Raw genomic sequence first — 20,667 nt, forward strand, 5'->3', positions numbered from 1 at the left:
TGAAGAAAACCACCCCATTAAATAAAATAAAATAAAATACTTGGGAATCAACCTAACAAAAGAGGTGAAAGATTTATACAATGAAAACTACAGAACCCTAAAGAAAGAAATAGAAGAAGATCTTCGAAGATGGAAAAATATACCCTGTTCATGGATAGGCAGAACTAATATCATCAAAATGGCGATATTACCAAAATTCTCTATAGGTTCAATGCAATGCCAATCAAAATCCCAACAGCATTTCTTGTAGAAATAGATAAAGCAATCATGAAATTCATATGGAAAAATAAAAGACCCAGAATAGCAAAAGCAATTCTAAGCAGGAAGTGTGAATCAGGAGGTATAGTGATACCAGATTTCAAACTGTACTACAGAGCAATAGTAACAAAAACAGCATGGTACTGGTACCAAAACAGGCGGGTGGACCAATGGTACAGAAGAGAGGACACAGAAACCAATCCACAAAATTACAACTATCTTATATTCAATAAAGGGACTAAAAGCATGCAATGGAGGAAGGATAGCATCTTCAACAAATGGTGCTGGGAAAACTGGAAATCCATATGCAACAAACTGAAACTGAATCCCTTTCTCTCGCCATGCACAAAAGTTAACTTAAAATGGATCAAGGAGCTTGATATCAAATCAGAGATTCTGCGTCTGATAGAAGAAAAAGTTGGCTCTGATCTACATATTGTGGGGTCGGGCTCCAAATTCCTTAACAAGACACCCTTAGCACAAGAGTTAATAACAAGAATCAACAAATGGGAGTTGATCAAACTAAAAAGTTTTTTCTCGGCAAGAGAAACAATAAGAGAGGTAAATAGAAAGCCTACATCCTGGGAACAAATCTTTACTCCTCACACTTCAGATAGAGCCCTAATATCCAGAGTATACAAAGAACTCAAAAAATTAGAGAATAAGATAACAAATAACCCAATCAACAAATGGGCCAAGGACCTGAACAGACATTTCTCAGAGGAGGACATATAATCAATCAACAAGTACATAAAAAAATGCTCACCATCTCTAGCAGTCAGAGAAATGCAAATCAAAACCACCCTAAGATACCATCTCACTCCAGTAAGATTGGCAGCCATTATGAAGTCAAACAACAACAAGTGCTGGCAAGGATGTGGGGAAAAGGGTACACTTGTACATTGCTGGTGGGACTGCAAATTGGTGCAGCCAATTTGGAAAGCAGTATGGAGATTCCTTGGAAAGCTGGGAATGGAACCACCATTTGACCCAGCTATTGCCCTTCTCGGACTATTCCCTGAAGATCTTAAAAGAGTGTACTATAAGGATACCGCTACATCAATGTTCATAGCAGCACAATTCACAATAGCTAGACTGTGGAACCAACCCAGATGCCCTTCAATAGATGAATGGATTAAAAAATGTGGCATTTATACACAATGGAGTATTACTCAGCACTAAAAAATGACAAAATCATGGAATTTGCAGGGAAATGGATGGCAGTAGAGCAGATTATGCTAAGTGAAGCTAGCCAATCCCTAAAAAACAAATGCCAAACGTCTTCTTTGATATAAGGAGAGCAACTAAAAACAGAGCAGGGAGGAAGAGCATGAGAAAAAGATTAACATTAAACAGGGACAGCAGATGGGGTAGAGAGAGAAGACGGGAGGGGAGGGGAGAGATAGTAGAGGATAGGAAAGATAGCAGAATACAACAGTTACTAGTATGGCAATATGTAAAAACGTGGATTTGTAACCGATGTGATTCAAAAATAAATAAATAAATAAAAATAAAAAACATACAAATTCCTGGGAATTACAATAAAGTATCTATATACTTTTTTATATCTAATAAAAACTTTAAAAACTGTCAGGTCAGTCTCACAAAAAAAGGATTATAAAAATGTAAGCAGGTTAATAAACATTTAAATCAATACCATTCTTTAAAAATATACAATAGAATATACCTATGTTTTGTTTAAATAGAAAACATACTTCATCTTTAAGTGAATGTGCTATTTAGTAATAATGTGATTAAAGAGCAATGAACTATGAAGGTTAATTCTGTATCAACTATTAACTGCTTTTTGAACAACTTTTCTAAACTTCAGTCTTCTTATATGAAAACATGACATGCCACTATTTTCCAGTTTGAAAGTGTTAGTATGATTGTATAACTTCAGTTTTTACCCATAAAAAACATTAACTCCAGGTATGAACAGGAACATAATTCATGAATCTAATATATTTTCTTTTGGTATAGAACGTAATTCAGAAATATATCTATTTGTGAAATTGTTTTAAGCTTGAATGTACTCTACAGACTACAATTATTCAAAGGGAAAACAACAAAAAACCAAATGAAACCCCCAAAACTGAAGATATTGGCTGGGCATGCCTCTAATCCCAGTGGCTTGGGAGGCAGAGGCAGGAGGATCAAGAGTTCAAAGCAAGGCTCTCAGCAAAAGCAAGGTGCTAAGCAAGCTCAGGGAGACCCTGTCTCTAAATAAAATGCAAAATAGAGCTGGGGATGTGGCTTATTGGTCCAGTGCCCCTGAGCTCAATCCCTGGCACCCTCCTCCCCAAACCAAACCCAAACCAAACCAAACCCTGAAGACACTAAGTATAATATTTATAATACAAGACAAACTCATATTCTCATTAGGCCAAAATCATCAATACCAATGTTACTGATTATATCAAGGTCTAAAGTATAGCGTTACATTCAACTCAAAATTCATAAAGGAAAGAAATCAATAGAAGATTTTTCATAAAAAAGATGAATGTAAAGCTGAATATTGAAGAATATAAATAAAAGAGAAAAACTGGTAAAGAGGATGTATAAATAAAGGAGTAGAAATAAGAATAAGCTTGGCCAATGAGTGATGCAGAGCAGGTAAGACAGAAGGGCTATGTATGTATTAAAAATTTGTGGAAAATAATGGCATTGAAAGTAGGTATTTAAAAATATTAAATAGTTTATACGTAGCTTCAGCTATCCTCTATTAAATTACTCATTTTAAATATCTATTACATTTCCAGGGCATGAGGTAAGAGAAATTACAATCAAAAGTAATGACATGAATAATACATAACACACATATTAACAATATAGTAAACTGTTACAGAGAAAAGAAGAAAGTAAAGAGAAAAAAACAGTAAAGGGAAATAAAAAGGACTGGAAAAGATGAGTAATGCTACTGACAATGTTTGATGAAACATTTGAGCCAAAACCTCAAAAGTAAATGCAAAGGAAAAAAAGAAAAGTAAATGCAAAGGCACGGAGACTGATTTGTGTTTACAAAAAGGGGTTGGACATGAATAATTAGAATTTGAAGTTATTTGAATTACTACAAATTGAAATCCTTTACACAGGTTTAATGTATACTAGACAGAATGCATAATACAAATATGGTAATGAAGCTTTCTGTGGCCTCAGAAGTTAAATTATTTACTGCAGAGTACTAAGTACCAACTAAGGAGTTGAAAGGGTAGAGGTCCAAAGAAGGCTTTAGTATCCTTTCAATTAGAATCTGAAATAATTCATCTACTTGCTCATTTATTTAACAAATATGTACAGAAGATCTACTGCATATGAGGAGCCATTATTCTAGAAAATAGTAAAAATTGGGGGAAAAAGTTACATACTCAGAAGGAGTAGTTTACCATTGTATAGTTAGAGAACAAACAATAACAAGAAAAGTACAGGGCTGGGGATGTGGCTCAGTGGTAGACCATCTGCCTAGCATGTTTGAGGCACTAGGTTGAATTGTCAGCACCACATATAAATAAATAGATAAAAGATTCATCAACAATTAATAAGAATATTAAATTTTTTAAAAAGTACATGTTTTTAGATTAGAAATGGGTATTATGAGGAATACTAATTTTGCTTATTTATTTTCTTAATATAATTTTTTTTCTGGCAATGGGACTGAATTCAGGTATGCTCTACATCTGAGGTACATCACCAACTCTTTTAAAATCTTTAAAAATTTTATGCCAGGGTCTCTCTAAATTGCCCAGGCTTCAGTCCTTCTGTCTTAGCCTCCCAAGTGGCTAGCATTACAGGTGTGTGTCATCCACCTGGAAGAAAGGCAAAGGTATCGAAAGCAACACAAATTTGTTTTCATTTTGGTCAAATGGGTTATTGAGAAGCCATTTAAACGAGGTAAGGGGTCAGGTTTCAGGGGGCTGAGTCTATCTTTATGATGTCCACTGTCAGCAGGTTGACTGACACCTGGGTAGGCCACACCCAAGGGCACAGTAAGAGAAGGAGACACACACAAGGCACTTCCACGGAAGATTCTATCCTGAACAGGACAAGGGATTATATTACAAAGGAACAGGTGAGCATAGCTTCACCCATGGGAGGCGGTAGCAAGACACACCTATGCATGAGACACCGACCCTCGAACCCAAGAAGGGTGGGGAAAGCTCTGCCACATTTCTGACTGAGCATCTCAGCACCCAGCCGGGGAGTGTGACTCAATTACGTCTAAGGTTGGTCTCCCACATCAACCCCAGGAAAAGATTCAGTAGAGGGAAAGGTGGTTTTCATATTTAAAAAATAAAACTCTCAGGCCTTTGGGGTTATCTTCAATATGTATGCTTGTATGGGTATTACTAGGGACTGCATTTAAAGTAGAATGTAAGAGAAATTTTTAAAAATTTGTCTCCAAGTCTCTCCTTACTCCTTGGAGTGGATCATTATCTGCTTCTTCATTACAGAAATCTGCAGCTACATTGGTTAGTGGGAATTGCAGAGATAAAATCTCAAATAAATAACAGCTGATATCCAGAACTCCAGTTTGGTTATTCTTACATCTGCGACAGAACCAGAATGCTTTTTTCAATATCTATTTTATTATTGCCCTTTCCCATATCATGAAGTTCTATTTTGTTTTTTGAGCTCATACAGACCTAGGTTAATGTTTTGCTGATCAGTTATATTTTTTTGACTATAGAGTTTTTAAACATTGCAATGGAGATTTCACCTGTAAAAAGTTATAAGGCCTTTACTATTATGTTATATGTTGTATGTATTATATTATGTGTGCACACTTGTGTTTTGTGTTATATGTTTGAATGTACGTATGTCCATATATCACATATGATGAGCGCTCATGAAAAAATAGACCCAAATAATTTTTTAATATTTCACGTGATTTAAATGGTTTAATTTAAATTGGGTAAACAGCTGTTGAGGATTGTTTTAAAATGTGAACTAAAAAGGAGGTTAACAGATCTGTTTGTTTACTTTCACCTTTCCTTTTCATTATATTGTACTTCAGAAATCTTGATGGTGGTAAGGAGTAGATTAAAACAACAACAACAAACAAAAACAAAGCAGGAGGCTTTATACTACAAAGCTATAATCATCAAAGCAGCATGATATTGGCATTAAAAAAGAAACATAGGACAGTGCAGCAGCGAAATAGAGCCCAGAAGTCATGGGTCACTTCTACATCAGTTTACTGATTTTCAGCAAAGGTGCTAAGACGTCACAGTCGAGAAAGAAAAGTCTTCAAAAAGCATGGTGAACAGTGCTAGGAAAACTGGTATACACAAGCAAAAGAATGAAACTAAACTCCTCTCTTTCATCAGTTACAAAAGCCAAATTAAATCAAAATAGATTACATGTAAGACTTGAAATTATGAAACTACCAAAAGAAGACATGGGGAAATGCATTAAGATATTGGAATGGGTAAGGATTTTTTGGACAAGACCCAAAAGCACAGGTAACAAAAGCAAAATAGATAAACATTTGCAAACTACACATTGCAAACTTGACAAGGGAATAATATATTGAATATATAAGGAATTTCTAAATTTAGTCAGAAATAAAAAGGCCCCACTAAAAAACATTTAAGACAGATTTTAAATAAACATTTCTCAGAAGACATACAAATGGATAACAAGCATATGAAAAGATGTTCATCACTAATTGTCACACAAATGCAAATAAAAATCACAATGAAATATCACCTCACTCCAGTAAGAAGAATGGCCTTTATGAAAAACACAAAAGATAATGAGTGCCAGCAAGAAGGTGGAGCAAAGGGAACCTTACACTCTATTGGTAAAAATGTAAATTAGTACAGTCATTATGGAAAATAGTATGGATGGCTCCTCAAAAATTAAAAATAACATTATCAAAAGAAAATAAAATGGAAAAAAAAGGAACTACCTTATGATCCAGCAATCTAGTACTAGGTATATATCCAAGGAAAATAAAATCAGTAAGTATAAGAAACACGTGTGTTCCCCTGTTTATTCACAAGAGCCAAGAAGTAGAAATAAACTAAGTGCCCATGAACTAAGGAATGGATAAAACATGGTACATATATGCAAAAAAATGGAAATTATTTAGCCATACATAGAATGAAATTCTGTATTTTGTGACAACATGGATGGAAGTTGAGATCATCATGCTAAATGAAATAAGTCAGGCAGAGAAAGACAAGTTTTGCATAGTATCACTCATATCTGGAATATAAAAAAGTTGGTCTCATGGAAATTGAGAGTAGAAATGGTGGTTACTAATGGCTGAGGAGACTCGGGGGAGGTGTAGCAGTTAGATAGACCCAAGAAGTTCTACTGTGTTAAACTGCACAGTAGGGTGCCTACAGATAACAATGTGTATCACATATCTAAACAAGCTAGACAAAAGGATTTTTGTCTAACAAGAAAAGTACAGGGCTGGGGTTGTGGCTCAGCCACAAAGACATGATAAACATTTCCCAATATAGGTATGTTTAACCTAATCACCCAATATATATGTGTACTGAAATAGCACATGGTATTCCATTAATATTTTGAATTTTTTATTATACATCAGTTAAAAACAAATTTAAAGAGGGGAAAAAAAAGATAAAAATAAGTAAAACTGAGGATAGATGAGGGATACAACTTGTATACAAAAAAAAAGTGGGGAGGCAAAGTGACCAATTACCCTTAGGTAGTAACTTCCATGTAGTTCCTCTTAAATTCAGAGGGATGGTTGACTAGTCCTTTTCTGTGCTAATTCTTTTTAAGAGACTTTAGGGAATATTTGATAGAACTGTTAGTAATATGTACCAACAGTGGTATGGAGAACCTGGAACTCTCCATCCTGGGTTTTAATTCCTGTCAACTTTTCAAAAATCACAGGATAGAAACACAGCAGTCTTGGCATTTTCTATAGGCCAAGTGGTTGATAACTTTAGGAGAACACGGGGCTTGAACTCACAAGGCAAAATAACTAGAAAAAAATAATAGAATTATGAAGAATAAAAAAATCAGTAAAAGAACTGAGTAAAATTATTAGAAAGAACAGCAGGATACATAGTTAGAAAAGTAGGCAAAAGCCTGATCATGGTATTAAAGATCACAGAATTTTTTCTATCATTCATGCTTTGTTTTAGAGGCACTTAATAAAACTGTTTTATAATTCCATATTAATTGCTGAACTACCTCTTACTGGATGATGGACTGCATAGGTAAAGTTATTATTAACCACATTTTACAAATGAGAAAAATAAAGCACAAAGGTAATTTGTCCAAGGTAGTAAATAGAGCTAGTAAATAAATGGTGAAACTGGAATTTGAAAACATACTCTCAAGTCCATACTTTTACCACTATGCTATGCTGTCACTCAAGCTATTTCAAGAAGGTATTATACATAGCAGTAAAAGGCAAATCTATTCATATCACATATCTAAAAGTTACTAAGTTGTTTGGCTAAATTGTTTTTTAACCTTATTTTCCAAACACACAAAATTAGGATGCTTATCATGAGTATATTGGGACAATAGTGAGAAAATCCCCTAGGAACTAAGGAAAAAAAACTTTAATCAAATAAAGGTTAAGACAACTATATGAAGGGGTTGGGGTTGTGGCTCAGTGGCAGAGCGCTTGCTTGGCATGTGTGAAGCACTGTGTTCAATTCTAAGCACCACATATAAATAAATAAATAAATAAATAAATAAATAAGATAAAGGCCACTGACAACTTAAAAAAAAAAAAAAACTCTACATGAAGTCCTTTTCGTGCCCTCAGTTTCTGCGCTCTTAAAAAAAAAAAAAATCATTTTTATTGCCTGAACTTTTTTTTCTAACGATGCCAAGCATCATTAAGACTACTGAGCTAATATATACAAAATACATTCCAAAGAAGAACACATGGTAGGGGCTCAATAAATAACTGAAGTATAATCAACACACATAAAAGTCAAACTCTAGCAGGCTTTTAATGTTGCCTAACTGAAGCATTGGTACCTTTTTGTTTTGTTTTGTTCTTAACAAATAACAAAACAATTTGGCCTGATTCTAATTATATCCTAGTTTTATAGGATATAATTTGGTTTTCAATATTAGATAATATAGAACCTAATGGCTCATGATAAAATACAAAATATACATAAATTAAAAAAAAATATTTGCAATGTTATATACTTCGTATTTCGATGTGTACTAAGGCAGAACAATACACACGGATAAACCCAATGTGGCAATAATATTTTATAAGAAGCACTTGCAGTAAATAAAACTTATCTGATACAGTTTTATAGTGACAGAAATAAAAATCAAATGTCAGGCACTTACCTATGGTATTATCTGGTCCTTTTGATTTGGTATATGACAAAAATGCTGCAAGAAAAAAGATAGATGACAGTAGTTCTGCTCTTCCTACGACACCAGTTACCTAAAAAGGGAAAGAGTTGGGTTTGTATTAATGAAATATATCTTGAAAATTTACTGTATATAATTAAATTTACTGTATATAATTAAATTTATATAATTAAAATTTACTGTATATAATTAACAAACATTTAAGCTGGAAACTAAAGTCCCATAACACTTCAAAAGCATGTTTCTGTTTTGTAAACATTCTTTGAGTGCCCTCAGATGGTGAATTTATGTATTTTCCATATATGGAAATCAGTGACCCATTTTAACAGTTCTTTTATGATTATTTTAACTTGCTTTGAAATAATTATAGATTCCCAGAAAGTTGTAAAACTAGTATAGAGATGCTGCATATTTTTACTGATAATATCTTACAAATTTAAGGACAACATTCAGAAAAATTCTCTAAAAAAGCTAAGTACTTTTTATATATTTACTTAAAATATGAACATTTTAAAAGTAAAGGTATCATAAACTTAGTAAGCCATATGTCAATAAATCTGCAAAATAAAAGGACAATAAATTTTCAAAAGACCTTTAAAAAAATGTATATAAAACTCTCAAAGCTTTTCCTTTGGAGCATTCTGAACTCACGATAAAATTTTAAAACAAATCTATCCCTTTTGTAAACATATGGAAAAATTATTTGGCTAGATACCATGTGGTTTAAGAAGTTATATGGGAGAGACATGATCTTCCTTTAAAACACAAATTAACTTTTGCTTCGAAGGAAAACTTGTAACAAAGCAACTGAACATAATATTCTTAGCTCTTGCTGGGAGGCAAATGTGGAATTTTAAAGCAACCAAGAAAAATGAAATAATAGCTTGTGTGTTTCTTGGTAGGAAGGGACTGATGGATAATACTGGCAATAGCAGAGATGGCTCATGATTTTGAAACACATGGCAACAGCAATATAAAGCTCCTGAGTATCATCATTTGTTAGGATGCCTGTTCAGCTACTTTGATGTATTCTCAGCCCTTGAATTTGCCTTACTATTTTCTAACCTTTAAAATACAAAATTGACAAGTTGACAAATTGTATTTAAAATCAATATCGATAGAAAACCATTAGCAAAGAAAAAGAACTATACCTATACATTACTCAAGTTAAGAGATTAGACATATCATATATTCTTGAATGAATAAATGTTATAGCTCCAAAACTATTCTAAATGTAAAAAGTTGATGCAGTTTGCAGATTTTGTACTTGAGGGAGTTAAGACCTATACTAATTTAACAGTCTATAAATACTTGGATTAAAATCCTGATTAATTTTTTTTCTTGAACATGTGCCATAGTCTGGCTGGGCACAAATCACGAGCCACTCACAGCTTTGTAGATTCAAATAGCAATTCTTTATTCCTGATCTCACACCGGCTGTCTACAAACACGCTCTGGGGAAATCCACGTTCTCTGCCCAAATCCACACCACTTGGGCTTCTGTCTCCCAAATATATTCTGAATCCCCTGAGAACTCAAGGGGAACTCAGGCAGCAGGATATGCCCTATTCTAAATGGGGAACGCCCTAAACTCGGATTATCCTAAACCCAGGAACACCCTAAACACTGATCCGCCCTGGTCCTTGAGCAAGGTCACCTTACATGCAATGTCGCTGCAAAATGTCCTATTTCCATGAGTCCTTCCACTAAAGAAACATGGGGGTATGCTGGCAAGGAAATTGTCATACCTACTTGGCTAATGGCTCCCAGCAAACATGTGATAGTATAATCATGATATGGGATTTGTAGGATAAAATAATTTTTAAAAATCAATTTACAGTTAAATAAAATCAATTTACAGTTTTACTTACTGCTTCTGTGTGTATTGGGTGCACTGCAAAAAGCAGAGCAGCAATCATGCTACTCTGATTATCCAGAAAAAGTTTGCAGACTTTAAGGAATATCACACTGACCACAGCATGAAAAATCATATTTAAGAGATGATACGACATGAGTTTTAGTTCACTGAATAGATAATTTAAGCGAAATGTCAATACGGTTAAGGGTCGGTAAGACTTGTGGCTTCTTTCCTAAAAGGAAAAACAACCATTAATTATTAAAGTTCTTTGGTCTTTCAGGTTACAAAACCTAATCATTTCTTGTACTATTATGGATATTCATATTTGGCTGAGAAATTGTAAAACATATAGAAGACGGTTTTATATTCTGTTTTTCTATGTCCTTACTCCAAAAAACAAGGTGAATTCCTCCCTTTCATATATTGATTATCAGACTGTGGATTGTTAAAAACATAAATTTTTTAAAAAGGTAGAACAATGGTGGCATTAGTCATATGGGATTCTTTGTAAAGCCTGCATTTCTATTACCAATGCAAAAGGTTATACAACTGCTTGCCAGATCTTCAAAAGGAAATGTAAGATCAGAATGTTTACCAGTTAAGTTTGAATAATGATAATTCAAAAAGATACTTAAGTTATTTTATGAAAAACTTCCATAATGGATAGATATGAGCATATTAAAGTAAAATTATCCAAATATTATGCAGGGAGTAACATTAACAGCAAAACTGTTTTTTTTTTTTGGGGGGGGGAATAGAAGAATAAAAACTTTTGTGGTGAATTTTTGTTGAAAAGAAATCAAGTAATTAGTTTCTCTATAAGGTAGAAGTTACATTCAACCAAAACCACTTTTTATCAAAAGACAAAATCAAAGTAGATTTAAGAATAAAATACACAGTTCAAAAATATATATTATCTACTTACTTGGTTTTAGTTTTACGTAAAGGATATTTACATTTAGCTTCTTTTATTTTTTTTTAAATTAAAGGTGTTTTTTTTTCCATTTGTAGATAGACATAATACCTTTATTTTATTTATTTATTTTTATGTGATGCAGAGGATTGAACCCAGTACCTCACATGTGCTAGGCAAGCACTCTACCACTGAGCTTCAACCCTGGGCCCACTTAGCTTCTTTTCTACATCTGATATTCTGTTTTCTCTGTCACAAAGGTATAGACTCAACCTTACTCTTCCTTACTAAGGAATATCAGTAGATACAAAGAACAAACATTCTCTATTTTGAAATTAGGAACATTTTTAACATCGCTGTATTGATGTATTTAACATCATACATATTCTATGATATGCCACCTATTTAGAATATTCTTTGTTGCTTAGTTATTCCAGTACATACTTCAAGCTTAACCTGAGGCATCTAAAATTGTAAGGTACTGTGCTGAATTAACAATTTTACTAGAAAGCAGAAAAAGACAAGAGAAACCTTCTAAGTACCTATAGTGTTAGTATGACAAATATGTAAAACTTATTTGCCACATGAAAGAAATCAGAAAGCAGAAAGATATACATAAATTAAATTGCAGGAGACATAATTGCTTGGTTAGTTCTATTAGATGTACATTATGTTACAGGTAATGATCAACTAAAAGGTTTATAATTGATATAACTAATTATTTAAATAATTCATTAGAAATCTACTAAAGATTCCACTATCACAAATAATAATCTTCTTATTAGACATCAGGTTTTGTGAAAATGCAAAATAGCTAAGGCCACTATGAACAAATCAGGTCATTATTAAATTTAGGTATATTAAAGAAAAACTGAATTACTTTTGATATTTAGTTGACAGCAGAAACAAGCATGAATATAATGAATGAATAAGCTCCCTGTTCCTCAACGTAGAATGGCAAAAAAGTTCTGCAGAGGTTACCATAATAAAAGTTATCTTAATATAAGGTACTTTATTGATCAAATGCCAAAAGAGTATGTGGCTCATTAGCTCAGTGGTTCCAAGCTGTAGCTATACCATAGAACATCCTGGATAACTTACTGAAAAACTACTCAAATCCATACAAAAACAATCACCAAAAGATCACACATGTGTACAAGCAAAAGAAGATAAAAAATACCAATGTATATGTACACATCCAAATCTGAAAAATATCTAAGTAACTACATATAGCCTTGGTAATGATTTTTAAAATATTTTGAACATATTCCAGGATACAATGTTGTGATCCACTGAATTATCAAACGGATCCTACTACATAATCATACAATGGACCCACTAAAGATATAATCCAATCATTAAGAACCATAATGATCTTCCATAGTGATAATCCACAGTGATCCAAAGGTCCCTAATAAGGTAGTAGTTGTATTCATATGGCTCAAGAGATTGCCCTAAGCCCAAAATATGTCTTTAAATGTATCCTGGCAAAAAATTCTTTTTAAGTCTGAACACACACACGTACACAGGCATTACAAGCTATCATTACTTAATATCAATCATTTTAGATATTTGGATGTGCTAATTTCAGGCTTATTGTGAAACCTCATATAACAACTCAATAATCTGTAGAAAAAATTTTCTGTAGTGTCACATTTACCTACAGGATAGGAGAGAATATGTCCATCAAAATAAAGGAATAAATAAAATAAACTATATTATTTTTTAAAATATTTTTTTAGTTGTAGAAACATCTATTTTATTTATTTACTTTTATGTGGTGCTGAGGATCGAACCCAGTGTTTCATACGTACAAAGCAAGCACTCTACCACTGAGCCATATCCCCAGCCCTCAAACTATATTCTTGATTATAAATAAACTGTTATTCTAGTTTGTTCATCATTCTGTTTGAGTATATTAATGAGTTCTTATAGTCTGCCTACTTCTGGGCACTCTGAACAAAATCAAATTTTCAGTTTGCAATGCTGAAAAAATAAAACCACAAAACAGCATCAACACCATGACACGATAGTTTTTTATGAACTCCTTTATCTGGCCAGCTAAACTTCCAGTTCAAAATCTCAACCACAAAATCTCAACTCAAATCATAAAATATACCAGCACAGGTTGGGGAGATGGATACAAATTTTTAAGAGTCTTTGGGGATAAAGGGCAGGGATAGAGGAAAATAAATTCTCTAGAAATAATTTATGACATAATAGGGTCATACTTTCCTCTTAATATCAAAAATATTTTTAAGGAAGGATGGAGGAAAATAAGGTCAGCCTATGTAATAAAAAATTTATTATATGTTTATGACTAAAGTAATGAAGTACCCAGCCCCACCTTTGAGAAGCTTTCAAATTTGGAGAATGAGAAAAGAGGTTACAAATAATGACTAAGAAACAAATAGAGTATTACATATGTTTCAATAACAATTTATTTAAAGTCTAAATGATAGGCATTTTAGATAGATAATTTCATTTATTTTTCTCAAGGTATTTAATAAAACTAATATTAGATGATCTGTAAGATCCCAAGCTGATAAGGGTTTAATCCTGAATAGCCTAACACTGACCTTCATAATAAAGGCAGAGTAAAATATCTTCAGGAAAATGAACACAATTTTAAAGTTCTGAATATAAAATCAAAATATGAGATATGACATAATTTTGTGAAACCGGCAACATATGTACTTATTATTTTTACCCTTATAGTCTAATCTATTTATACTGAAGTTACTATATTTTAAAATGGTTAAATATATCACAATTACAAATCATCTCTTCTGCCTGACTTAACAAGACAGAAAAAAAAGAGACCTACTCAGCCAGAAACAGACTTGTATTTAATGTTCTCCTTAAACATTTGGTTTTCACATACACATATTATATTTTTAAAAAGTAAATGAAGGTATACAGCCAAGAAAAGAATCAAATACCACTGTAATCACATCTTCAACTTCCTGCCCAATTTAATACAAGTACAAATCATGTCTCATATAATAAGTATTTACTTACCTCAGACATAGGAGTTCCCCAGAAATCATTTTGAAATAAAGTTTTTAAAGGTGTAGATGGATGCAGGTCTTTATTATCCAATATTGCTGAAACATCATCAAAAACAAAAGCACAGAAGAGGCTGTTCCAATAGCATGCAGTAACCACACCTACTATTAAGGTTACTTCTTTGAGATTAATATCAGCCATCTTTTCCACAAGAACTTTTGGGCAAAACTGGAAACAACAACAACAGGGAAAATTAAATAAAACAGGCAACACTTTTTATTTTTTAAGTAAGCACAATTTGGTAGATGGATAATATGTAAGGAGTGTTAATAAAGCATGTTAATCCTTCTAGAGAAAAGCTCAACTCAAATGCCTTTCACCTCTAAGAAGCATAAATTGATTATCTCTTTATATTTCTAACCTAGGGCAAAATTAAATGTTTCTTCAAGAGTGCTTTCATACCCCTAGTATAGTTCTTTATCATACCACTTAATCTTTGATCTGTTTCTAGCTAACTGGATAATGAACTCTATCAATTGTCATAGGTCAAAACACCTGGAAAGCAGATATATGTAAGGTAATTATAAACAACTAGCAATGGATCTTCCAGATGTGCCTAATTTTTGTGGGAAAACAAATACTTGAAAAAACAATGAGCAATTGGTTTTTCCAAAGTGTCAATGAAACTTTCAATTTAGTACTTTGTATCTAAAACCCAATCTAAATCAGAGGTACTGCAACCTAGTTTAGTTGGGCAAAAATCTTGTAAAAATACTTGTCCTGAATGTTCTAAGTCAGTTACATGGTAGTTGGTTAACTACAGTCCTACTATTTCTTCCTGTCTTTCCCCAGATTTATTTACTTATATTATCTGCTTGGCCCTTTGGGCATATGAGATTATGACACAGATCTTTATCACTTTTTTCTTTGTCCCATTACAACAAAAGTTTTTAGTCTGGCGAATAGGTTTCACAGATGACAATTTTTTAAAAATTAACATAAAATACAAGAAAAGATTAATAAAAATAAAATGCTTAGAAAGGATTCAACGAAGGAATAGTTTAGAGAAGAAAGAACTATATTAACTGGATGATACCTGGGGAAAAAATCAGCTTCATAATCAAGATAAAGTTGGAAAGTACTCTCAAAAAACAAACAACAATAGGATTATCTGGCCTGTGATGTGTCATTACCATTAATTTAGTGTTACTTCCTGAAGGAGGCAGAATAATGACACTCCAAATTATTCATGTTCCAATCCTCTGAACCTGTGAACCTTTTAGGTGGCAAAAGAGACTTTACAGGTGTTAAAGTCTCACTTAAGGATTTTAAGTTCAAAAGATCATCCATCTGAGTGGTCCCAATATAATGGCAAGAGTCCTTAACAAGTCAAAGAGGGAGATGGACAAGTCAAAAAACAGAGCTCAGAGTAAATGATTTCTGGTTAGGGGCCATAAACCAATGAACGGTCCAGTTCTAGAAAGTGAAAAAGTCAAAACAAACAAAGAAACAACAAAAAGCCCATATTCTTCATTAGAGCCTGTAAAAGGAGAACAACCCTATTGATACCACAATCTTAGTCTACTGAGACCCATTTTGAATATCTCACCTCCAGAAATACAAAATAATAAAATGAGTTTTAATAATCTCTTACATTTTTTGATAATTTTTTTTACAGCAGCAATAGGAAACAAATACACCATCCACAGAGCCAAACCATCTAAAATTTGAGATATATCTTTGGAGTTCTGGCCAGGTCAGAGAAAGAATATGAAATAAAATCAAAACTTCATTCGGCAGTAAAAGTTCTACCTGTATAGGAAGAGTAGGTGCTGATTTAAAATCAGATGTAAACTTTAAAAGGATACATAAACACAAAGAATGTATAATACATGAGAAGGAATTAAAGGATTTTTGTGATCAGATAGTAAGAACTTAGAATGTACTAGACTTAAAAAAAATGCAAAATCCTCTTTGACAAAGTAGAAGGGAAGTCAGCTGTATCCTTTGGGCAAGTACAGTTTTCAACTAAAAGAGAAATTACATAGGGTTCATCTTGAATCCAGAAGTGCTTAACTATGTTTCAAGGTATGGACTTGTACACCACCACTAATCCACACAAAAAAGTTGATGATGCTTTTGTTTGAAGAATGTGGAGAGATTGAAAAAGCATTTGCCTTATCTCCTGTCCGACCCCACACTCAAATGACAGTGAAGATATTTTTAAAAAGGGCAGGTGTAAATATGTAAAGATAAAGACAACTGCAAAGCAAAGTGGGAAAGAATCCAAAATGAATGTGGGAGAAATTGTAACTTGTTTTTAAACATTCCCCAAGGGAACAGGAGAAAAAGGGAGAGAGGTGGTCCTCTTAGTGTATGTTATGTGCTCAGTTGTGAAGTCAATATAGTCCCTAAGAATCATCTGCAAAATAAAGGTTGAGGTGATGGCAAGAGGTTACAAAGGGGATAGAGGAGAGATGTACATGATTCATTGGAGGCCATACTATAACAATGTAATTGACCACTGCTTTTAGTTGTAGGAATTTGTGTTTGTGTTTTTTAACTAGCATATAAGAACACTTGTAAGTGCATGTAGTTTAAATGGATGACTGATTTAAGATTACTTACAAAACTGAAATGTCGTAAGATCCAACTGTAATTAATAATCACTCATGAGATACATAAAAAAAATTCAAAATACAATTTTTCCAACAACAATATATTGGTGCTAATTTTCTGTCAAAATCTAATAGTATAGTGGGGGGAGATGAATCTATAGGAAAATTTTATATGAATTTGGCAATACTTAACACAAAGGATTAAGTCCTCCCAGTTCATTTTTTTCTTTTTGGAAATTGAGTTATTCTCCCAAATTTCATTATTATACCATCACTAACAATAAGAGTAGTCTACTGTGTTTTATTATTATCTTAAACTTTGAAAAACTCTTCTGGCATGTGCTGTGGGCCATGACTATTCACACTGAACCCTATTAATCTTTCTAGTCTACTCATGCCGAAGGAAGACAAGTAGCTTCTTGTTGAAAACTTATTCCTCTCCCTGAAAACAAGGTAAAACAAAGCCTTTGCTATATACAATAGTATACAAAATTTCTAAAGATCATTTATATTTTTGTTAAGTCAGCAAAAAGGAAGTAACATCTAAGGAACATAAGTTGTTTAGAACACAGAATCGGGTTAGCAATTATAAAAGGCAAGGCTTTCTTGTCAAGTGATTTTGGCTAGATAAAACTATTCATAAAAGCCTAGGAAAAAGAGGCAGGTCCAGGCAAGTGTTCCTGTAACAAGGCTATTTACAAAATTGTCACATAAATATATCTGTTGGCAAAAACTGATGCAGAAAAAGTGATGAAAATTAATGGAGAGTTTTAAGCCTTTTCCTATACTGTCCCTGAGTTAAATTTCCTCATTTACAGTTAGATACACATTACAAAGCATAAGAACCTAGACCACAGAAAAATTAATTACTGCTGTATCCCTGTAGTGCAGTGTACGAACTCAAAAATATTAGGATGAGTTAAAGAATTAAACTTAAGATAAGACTTTGCTCTTAGTTGAATGCCATTGAGATTTACAATCTTAGCTTCATTCATTATTAGGAAATTACTGAATTTCTCTGAACCTATTCTCATTTCTAAAAAAATAAGAATAAAACTTACCATTAGACCAGGCAATATGAATTGTTGAGAACATAAATACTAAGGAGAAAGTGAGGGAAGCAGGATAGAAAAGACCAATACAAACAAATCTAATACATGAGTAAAAAGAAAATAAATGAAAATAAAAGCAAAGTGCTGCTGTAAAAATAACAAATTCCTAATATGAAATATGCAGTAGTAAATACACACATGACATTACATGTGATCGATAAATATTGACTTTGATCTCTGCCAAATTACAAAGATACTTATTTAAGTTTCAAGAATTCAATTCAATTTCTTGAGCAAGAAAGTTAAAAAATGAGAGTAATATTTAATAAAGCAGCAAGTCTAAAGAGCAAGTACACAAATATTGCTCTCCAGAATGTCTGAGGAGGCCTCGGTATGTCATTCCTCTAGCCAGAAAGATCTGTACTTAATTACATTTTTTAAGTCACAGCAGAGAAATAACCTTTCTAAGCTTCAACTTCTTCATTTAAATGAAAAGTGAGAACAATGTAAATATTAATTTTACTGGACTGGTTCAAAGAATAAATGATATATTTGACATAATCTTTCATAAAAGTAAATACATAATAATTCCTACAAATCTGATAAATATTTTAAAAATTTATTTCACAAAATTGGTATGTTTTTATTTTTTCCTGAGCTGTTTTTGTTTTACCCAAACACGTGGTTTAGAGACAGTCTATTATCCACTTTTGAAAGGAATATTTACTGTCATTTATAGCATAAAAATGTGCTTTAAAAAACATGGAAAGGGAAAACATTGGTCGACACAGTTAGAAATGCCACTTAGATTTCATGCCTTCAGCTTCCTAAGAAAAGTTGCCTACTTATTATATTACAGATAGTTGAAAGCAGCAAGATGATCAAAATTTGGACAAGTAAGATTGTTAAACACCTGAGAAGGCACTATCATCCTCAAGAACCAAGCCAAGAGACAGCAGCAGTACTGGTGAATCTTGGGGGCCTTTCTCTTTCCAGCTCCCACAGTGGCCCAAATAAGTACTGCCTTTCCTTTCTAGAACCTTCACTCGTACTACCTTTTCAGTCTTCATTCCGTGAAGCCCCTCAATCCTTGAAGGCAAAGGTACTCTGGGGGGATAAGACCGGTGGAGTCGAGGATGCAGCGTCCTCTGAATTCTTCACTCGCCCTAAACCATGATCGCTGCGCAGCCCCTACTTCAACGCATCACGGCAAATCCCATATTAAATGAAGCTAAAACTTTTCCCACCCGTTTTCTACAGGAGACACTACCCTGAGCGCCCCTTGCACGTGCTTAAAAAGAAGGTGGTGCCTTCCCACCTCTCCAGAACCGGGTCAGGCCCTTCAGCCCCAAGGGTTGGGGCTTCTCTAAACCGGGATTGCAGCCCTCAACTCCTCCCTAGCCACTGACCCACAACCCGACCTCACCTGGGAGCGGATCCACCAGGGCACAGCTTAGGGAAATCTCAAGAAGAGCGGCCCAGCGATTGACGCCATCGAAGACACAGTCATGTTCTATCTCCTTCAGGCCACCGGCGAGGACACACTTCAGCCACCGCGCCTCCCGGTCTTTCCCTCGTCTCCCCACTACCGTCGCAGCCTTCCGCATTGCACGCCGGGAACTCCCTATCTTCTCCTCTCAGTGACTTCACTTCCCAGCATGCACTGTCGCAAGGTAGACCTGCACTCTGGAAGCTCGAGTCCTCACTCTGGTCAAATTCCTCGTCCTCAACCCGGAGTCCAGGAGCGGGGCGTGAAGACTAAGCGTAAAGCATCATCCACCGTCGTAAAATGTAGGCTCTCCAGGCATCCGGGGCCTTGTTCCGGCCTTGGGTGGGTGGGGACTGGTGTCGCTTAGCCCCCGCCGCCGCGTTATCTTGCTCACGACCAGTTGGCGGGACCTAAAGTCGTCGTGGGACGGCGAAAAGGAGCCATTACGGGCCACGGCGGGGCCCGTCGTGGTGGGTGCGGTGGATGAGGAACTATACCTGGTTGCCAAGCTTGGTCTAGGTGGGTGGAGCCTCTTAAGCGGTAGTCTCTTTGCAAGCGACTTCTTTAGCTTGAGATTCCACGCAATAGCCTGGCCACCACCCTGCCCCTTCTATCCTCTGGTTTGCAATCCAGCCTTCTTGCCTCAGTTCGTTTCTGTGGCACAGCTTCACTCATTTCAGTTGTTTATTTGCGCATTTGAGCACTTTTAAAACCCTCGATTCCTGCTTCTCAGAATCAGGGATCATTTTCATCCTTCCAAACACCATCGGGTGCTCACAAGCTTCGGTGTTGGGGTCGTGGAGAAGAGGACTCAGATTGTTCTGACCTAGATTAGCTTTATCAAAGAAGTTATGTTTCATTTAGCCGGTGCGGAAAGCTATCTTTTTGGTCAAGGCTGCTTTGCATACTTGTATGTTTTACGATGAAAGGGCCTTATAGCTTTTTGCTAAAGCATTGTAGAGTTACATTTATACCGTAAACACAATATTGCCTTTTACCTGGAAGATGCTAATTCGCACCTGTTTTGTTACAGGTAGTGGAGCACAGTAAAAGAATTCAAGATGTCACCTAATATAAACTGGAAAGAAATAATAAAAATTGACCCAGATGACCTGCCTCGTCAAGAAGAATTGGCA

At 34.3% G+C, this 20,667-nt stretch overlaps 1 pseudogene; it reads right to left on the reverse strand.

Moving 5' to 3' along the window:
• The window catches only part of LOC143386229 (protein O-mannosyl-transferase TMTC3-like), a 48,297-nt pseudogene extending 28,746 nt beyond the window's left edge, over positions 1-19,551 (reverse strand).
• Positions 19,552-20,667: the final 1,116 nt, after the last annotated feature.

Source organism: Callospermophilus lateralis, unplaced genomic scaffold (genome assembly GCF_048772815.1).
Source record: "Callospermophilus lateralis isolate mCalLat2 unplaced genomic scaffold, mCalLat2.hap1 Scaffold_107, whole genome shotgun sequence".
Lineage (NCBI taxonomy): Eukaryota > Metazoa > Chordata > Mammalia > Rodentia > Sciuridae > Callospermophilus > Callospermophilus lateralis.